Genomic DNA, 6,854 nt, shown 5'->3' with positions numbered 1-6,854 from the left:
TCTTCCTCCCAGCTCCCCAACTGTGAAATGGCCCCCCCAACCCTTTCAGCAGTGGCACCTCTAAAATTAGAAGTGGAGGACCTCGCGTGCCTTTGCAATTAACATACGCCCTCCCTGTCGCCTTGCGTTAGCATCGCCATCATTACATAAACATGAGGCCTGCTACGGCGTGCCTTAGCATATAGCAGAGGGCCATGCACATGCCACTCATAGCAGTTCTTTTGGTTCTTTTATAGAAGACATAAGAACAAAAACAGAACTTTTGTGAACCATGTTGTGAGGAGCGGCATGTGGACACCACCTCTTGTGGTGTAACACCTTGTCCTAACCGGACGCGATGCGAGCAAACATTAGCGATAAAATCCATTTAATCACATTGTTTTCAATTGGAGTGTCCTGACTGACGCGACGCGAGCAGCAGGATGCAACGCGACGTTTTTGAGAAGAACTTTTGTCGGACGCCCTGTTACTTTTTTCTTTTTGTCGCTCACATTGCTCTGCTATTTTGAATGAGAAATATGGAAGCCCGTGACGCAACAGAGTGGCATATTTAACGGATTCAGTGTAGACAGACAACATTGACAGTCGCTCGCTTGGATCCGGTTAGGACAAGGTAAGAGAGCGATGGGCAGTGTCACATAGGCCAACCAACGGCCTACAGGTAGTCAAATGCAGCATACAGAGCAGAGTGTGTTCTTGATGGCTAAGTGGACCAGAAGGGGGGCCTGCATAAGGAGAGATAATAGACTTTTTCAATAGAGTTTTTCATCACAAGCACACTGGGTCCCTGGATAGAGCCATCCATGAGTCTCTCTTAAAGCAAGATGCATTAAAGGTCAGGTGCGGAGCTGAGTATAAAGCCCTGTTTTTGAAAAACGTTTGGATTTGTGCTGTATACCGTATATTCTAGGGGTGTAAAAAATAACCGATACATATCGATATTCGTTTTTAACCTGTAAAAGACGACTACATCGATGCATCAAGCCTCGTTTCGAATTTTTCATGTCATGAATCGGTTATTGTTTCGATTTAAAAGAAACAAATCGGTTCACATTCGCAAACGTTTCTGACTTGACCGTCTCTTATGAAATACTCGATTTCCTGGCCTGGTGCGTGGCTGTGTGCATCCTAATTTTGATTTGAGAACAATGACAGCCTCTCATTGGTCAAAGATGGCATAGCCTATCACGTTCTTCTATCCATTCCAACGAAACGTGCCCTCGACGTGCCTGAAGGAATGAGATGCTAGTCTTCCTCAGAAAAGATTTCTGACAACTCCGAACCTATATTCAACGCGCCGGCGAAACTTAAATCCAAAGTTTGGAAGTCGTTTGGCTTTTTCAAAAGAGAAGGTCTCTTTATATGGCTCTGGTTCTATCTCTCCCGTTGTCAAGCGGGCATATCCCAGGATTCTGATTAACTTTAACTTTGAAAGATCGCTACTTTTATAGCCTAGGCTACATGGCATCCAACTAGCTACAATCCACCTCCGTCATATGCTACAATGTTACTATGGTTCTGCACGTCTGTATTTCAGCTTGGATGCAACGTGACAGTTCATTTAAACTTCGCAACGAGTTTGGCGAATTAATATTCAAGTGTGATACGGGAACTACTTCAAAGGTAGCAGGTTATACGAAGTTAATGGCCACCCCATCAGCCAATCAGAGAAGAGAATTCCATTGTTGAGGGAGATAAGCAGAGAATCATTTATTCTTTTACATGAGAAAAGGCCAAGGGCAAAGCACTGCTTTATTTTCTTTTGTAACGACACCTCTTTGGTCTTTAATTTTTTTATGCAACATATACAGAGATATGTGTTTCTTCTGTTTATTTCTTTATGGTGTCCTCAGTGTGTGCCATTACTAAAATATTATATGAAAAACCTCACCTTTTCACAATAAAATGTTTTGTCATGTTCATACATCAAGTTGTTTGTCCTATTGATAACCATTAACTTGATCATGTAAAATGTGCACAATTGTAAAGTGAATGTGCACAATGAAAAATAACTTTCAGAATGCTTTCGATTATTGAACCGCATCGAATTGCATCGAATCGCATCGAATTGAATCGTACCGAATCGTTTGCTATTAACATGTATCTTTTTTTGAATCGTATCGTGACAATGTATCTAGATGCGAATCGTATCGTCTTTCACATGAGAGATTCACACCCCTAGTATATTCAGTTGCAATGCAATACTGTGCATGCCAGGTGTTTAAAAAGTCAATAAAGGAGACTCATGCATTCGAGAGAAACTGTTGCTAGAAAACAGAATTGGTCAGAAAATGCGATAGCCATAAGTAAACATTGTGTGGGGGGAAAACAGCAACATGGTTTATTACTATTATGAACTTACGAGATTTTTTGAAGGAACAAATAGCACCAGTCCCCTACAGTAGGTGTGATACTGTGAGTAAACAACAACAACAACAACAACAACAACAATAACAACAACAGCAACAGACCACACATCAAAACAAGCATGAATGTATGTTGGAGGAGGAATGCAACTGCACAAAAGGTGTTTTTACATACACACATTTCTGAATGTGTGTGTGTGCCTACTGTATAGATTTTGTGTGAAACCGAGGGAGGGGGATGTAAGGATGTACTATGTTGAGTCGAGTTCAAAAGGGTGATGTGGTAGAGATCTGGTAAAAAGCGCTTGCGGGTCTAACATCAAGCAGGTCACATGAAAGGAGACACTCCTTCTGAACTCATTTGAAGTATACAATAAACCAATACAAGCAAACCTAGTCGTGTCTGGTTGGGAGAAGAGCTTGGTGATCAATCAGAGCCAATTCAGTGCAGCAGATTGGGCAGAGAAAATGGTCTGGGATTCGTTGTGACTCCTTTTCACGAGACTGATCTTGATCTTGCCAAACAATGAATGAGAACATTTCCATTTCTTTTGTAATTTGAGAGATAGTCCGTATTCCCTTTGCTCTGCTGTATTACTATCTATCATATGGACTCTGGTTCTGAAAAGAAAGAAAAGAATCCACGACTGTAAAAGGCTGAATTGGCCCAGATGTCATTGTGGGTGTCTGCTGAAAAACACAAAACACTGTGGCTGCCGACACTGATGATACGATCGCTTGCTTTGTCTCTCCAGACTGGTTTTAACAACCAACTCTCTTTCTCTCTCTCTCTCTCTCTCTCTCTCTCTCTCTCTCACTCACTCTCTTCCTCTCTCTTGGAATGGAGAGGAAGAAGAATAGCGCCCTCTCCTAATCGATCAGCCCTGTTCCAGCCTTCTCCGAAAATGAGGCTGCAGGGTGGAACGAGGCGGTGTGTGTGTGTGTGTGTGTGTGTGTGTCTGTGTGTGTATGTGTGTGTGTGTGTGTGTGTGTGTGTGTTGGGGTTAAAACAAGAACGCTAAGCATTATTTCCTCTGCCTCCTCACCCTTCTCATGACGAAGGCAACACAGCAACCCATCCTCATTGATTTAGTTGACTTCTGGGAGGTTTCGTGTGTGTTTGTATGTGAGTGAGTGTGTGTGTGATGGGGGTAAGGGGTGTGTTTGTGTGTGTGGAGGGGGGTCTTAACGAGGCGTTTTTTCTCTTGCTTCTTCTCATTAATGGAATGTGGATTGCATTATGGGTCATATGTTGAACATGAATAATGCATAAGTCATAAGCACTCCGGAGACGGAGAACGACGACAACAGCGAGAGAGGCGCAATAATTCTGAGCGATTGTTTGATGGCGTTTTCTCTCAGACCTGGGCAAAAACCTAGGTGACACGTCGCTGATTGCCACGCCTTGGGAATCCATTACTAGAGAGACAGACTGGGGTTATTTGCCCTGAAGCCAGAGTGTTAGAGAAGGATTCTCACAATCAGTAAACATTGGAGAACCTCTTGCCTTAATGCCATTTGAATGAATCTCTTTTCTGTTCTTGTCAGAAAAGGAGGTATGCGTATAACAAAGAGAGAGACCCTGAGGGCAACATTTAATGAAATCCAAAAAGGCATACTTTTAACATTCAACAGCAAAATGAAAGCAGTCACTTTTTTAATCAAAACTTGGTGACATTTATATTTTCCTGCCATCCAGACACAAAGCAAAATGTGCTGTGCTTCTCAAGACAAGACTGTTCCAGAGAAAGGATAGAGCATTTGTTTTTTTATAAAGGTCCACAGTATTCATCTGATATATGTCTGTGGTGTGCTTTGGCAGTAGCAAAAGGATTTCTGTGGATATATTTTGGCTAGCACTTCTCAAAAATCAATCAACCAAATAAATTGATTTCCATGTATTGTTTTATGAAATATATATACTATATACTATATATATATATATATATATATATATATATATACTGTATGTATATTTCATAAAACAATACATGGAAATCGACGTATGTGTGTGTGTGTGTGTGTGTGTGTGTGTGTGTGTGTGTGTGTGTGTGTGTGTGTTAAATCCTGCAATATCAGTTGTACAGTTGTAACACCCAAAAGGTAAGGATTTTATCTCCAATATTATGGTCTTTATGACATGGTTATTCTATCTAAGTCAGTGTATGGGATTAAGTGACTGACAAGGTTACAAAAGCAATCCTCAGGCTCCAATAGAGATCGCTAAGACATGTGACCAACGTCATCAAAACACAAAGAATTATGGGTGCGTTTGGCCCGCCTGATGCCAGCCCATGTAAACTATAGTGTTCTGGGTCTATGATCTGGCATGATAATAATGAAAACTAAGCGGGGAAAAATTGTGCAAAAAACAGAACATAATCTTGCGCTTCCTTACTGCTGCTATCCATGCCATTTCTCGCCTTTTTGTCACGTCTGAAACATGGCGTGTACTATTATTTTTCCACGCTGGAAAATGATAAAAGATAAGCTTCATGTTACTCTATTGAATTTTATAACACAGCAGGTAAACGGCATTTCAACAACTGCACTTCATTATTCCCGCACGTCAGTAAAACAACTTAAATTTTGGGCCACCTATTCCCAAAATGCGTTGCGTTTTACGTCACGTTCTCAATCTCTATACAATAAATATCACCTGCAGAGCATACCGTCCTCTTAGGCTCCAGAGGAAGCATCTCCCTCTCAGCATGTCACCTGCATCTCGTCTTAAATACCCATGTTTTTTCACGGTCAGAAAGCAGCTTACATGTAACGATACTGAGCTAGGGGGTTAATTTGTTTGTAGAAAGGGATCCAAATGGCCACTGAAGCAGTAACTGGCACAACCAAGGTCACCACAGCTATAGTCAGGTATGCAGAGCTCCACCAGTTGAATCCACACTAGTAACGATTACAAAGGACAAACGGACCTATATCCATTATGCCACACGTCATAGCAGAGATGCACCAGGGAGAAAGACTGAGGTGGGGCGAAACAAAAACCGTTCACGTTTCTCAACTTCACGCAGCTATTCTTTTGGGAAGGTGAGTCACCAGATTCAGATTTCCTAGAGGCCATTAGCGTGTAATGGTATCTTTGCTTCCAAAAAACAGATACTTGAGACAGAAAGGTAAGAAGAAGAAAAACGGTGTACAGGGAGGGGTGGGGGGGTGGGGTTGTGTGTGTCGAATACCAGAAACAGAACAAGGAATAGTGAAATAGTGAGATCCCATTTGTGACGCTCAGCTTTCAGATTGAAAGACCAAGAAGTTTATCCACTGAGAAGTCATTTGTGAAATTTTGTTCTTGGATTGAAAATCCACAAATCCTCATGATTGCGGCGTAGAACTCTCTGAAAGGTTTAGCTTGTTAGACATTTTGGCTCTTAATAACACAACAATATCATCACAAATCTACTGGTGTGGTTACTTGATTTATTCAGATATTATAGCCCAAATAACAAATGCAGACAAAATGTTATGAATAAACATTGTCTTGTGGATTTCATCTCTTCCTCTGTGCTTTAATCAAGTGTAAGTCAGAGCGAGTGGCAGAAATCCACCATCACTGACTGCAGCTTTCTGTGTTTTCTCAGAAGTCAGGACAAGACTGATAAAAAGGCTTCTCTGAGAAAAAGAAGCTGCAATCATGGTACACTCTCAGTCGTCTAAATAATAACGTACATTAAATATAAACAGCCCAATCTCAACAAATTACCCACAACACAAACACACACACACACACACACACACACACACACACACACACACACACACACACACACACACACACACAAATCAGCAGCTCTTTAGACAGCCAGTATGTTTGACCCTGGAGCCCCCTGTTTTCTCAGAAGATTCCAGATGTGGGGGCACTGACGGCTTGTCCTCATGGGAGTCTGAGGGACAGGGAGGAATGGATGGAGGAGGAGGAGGAGGAGGAGGAGTAGGGGGCGGGCGGGGGGGGGGATAAAACACATGGGAAGGGCTGGACATGCATGTGAGGATGGCAGGGCACTGTTTACTCTTCAGGGGTGCCATCACGGCCCTCTACTGCCATCAGATGATTGACAGAGGCAGATGCTCCTGTCATTGCATGTGCTGTACCATGTCCTTTTCAGAGTGTGTGTGTGTGTGTGTGGGGGGGGGGGGCAGATCAGAGATGCTAGACAATAACAGCTACCTTTAGGGACTCACAGAAACACACACACACACACACACACACACACACACACATACACTCAACTATGCATGCACGCACACAAACATGCACTCACATACACGCACATCACCAAATGGCACCACCATTTGCATTATGCTGTGGGAATACTTCTCAAGAGCAGACCCTGGATGGCTTGTAAAGGTAAAAGTAAAATTAATTCAGCAAAATATATGGAAATCCTGGAGGACAATCTGATTCAGTCTGTGAGAGAACTTTGACCTGGGAGAAGATTTACTCTCCAGCAAGACAATGAGCCTATAGCG

Source organism: Sardina pilchardus, chromosome 3 (assembly GCF_963854185.1).
Source record: "Sardina pilchardus chromosome 3, fSarPil1.1, whole genome shotgun sequence".
Lineage (NCBI taxonomy): Eukaryota > Metazoa > Chordata > Actinopteri > Clupeiformes > Clupeidae > Sardina > Sardina pilchardus.
Note: the sequence above shows the minus strand (reverse complement) of the source record.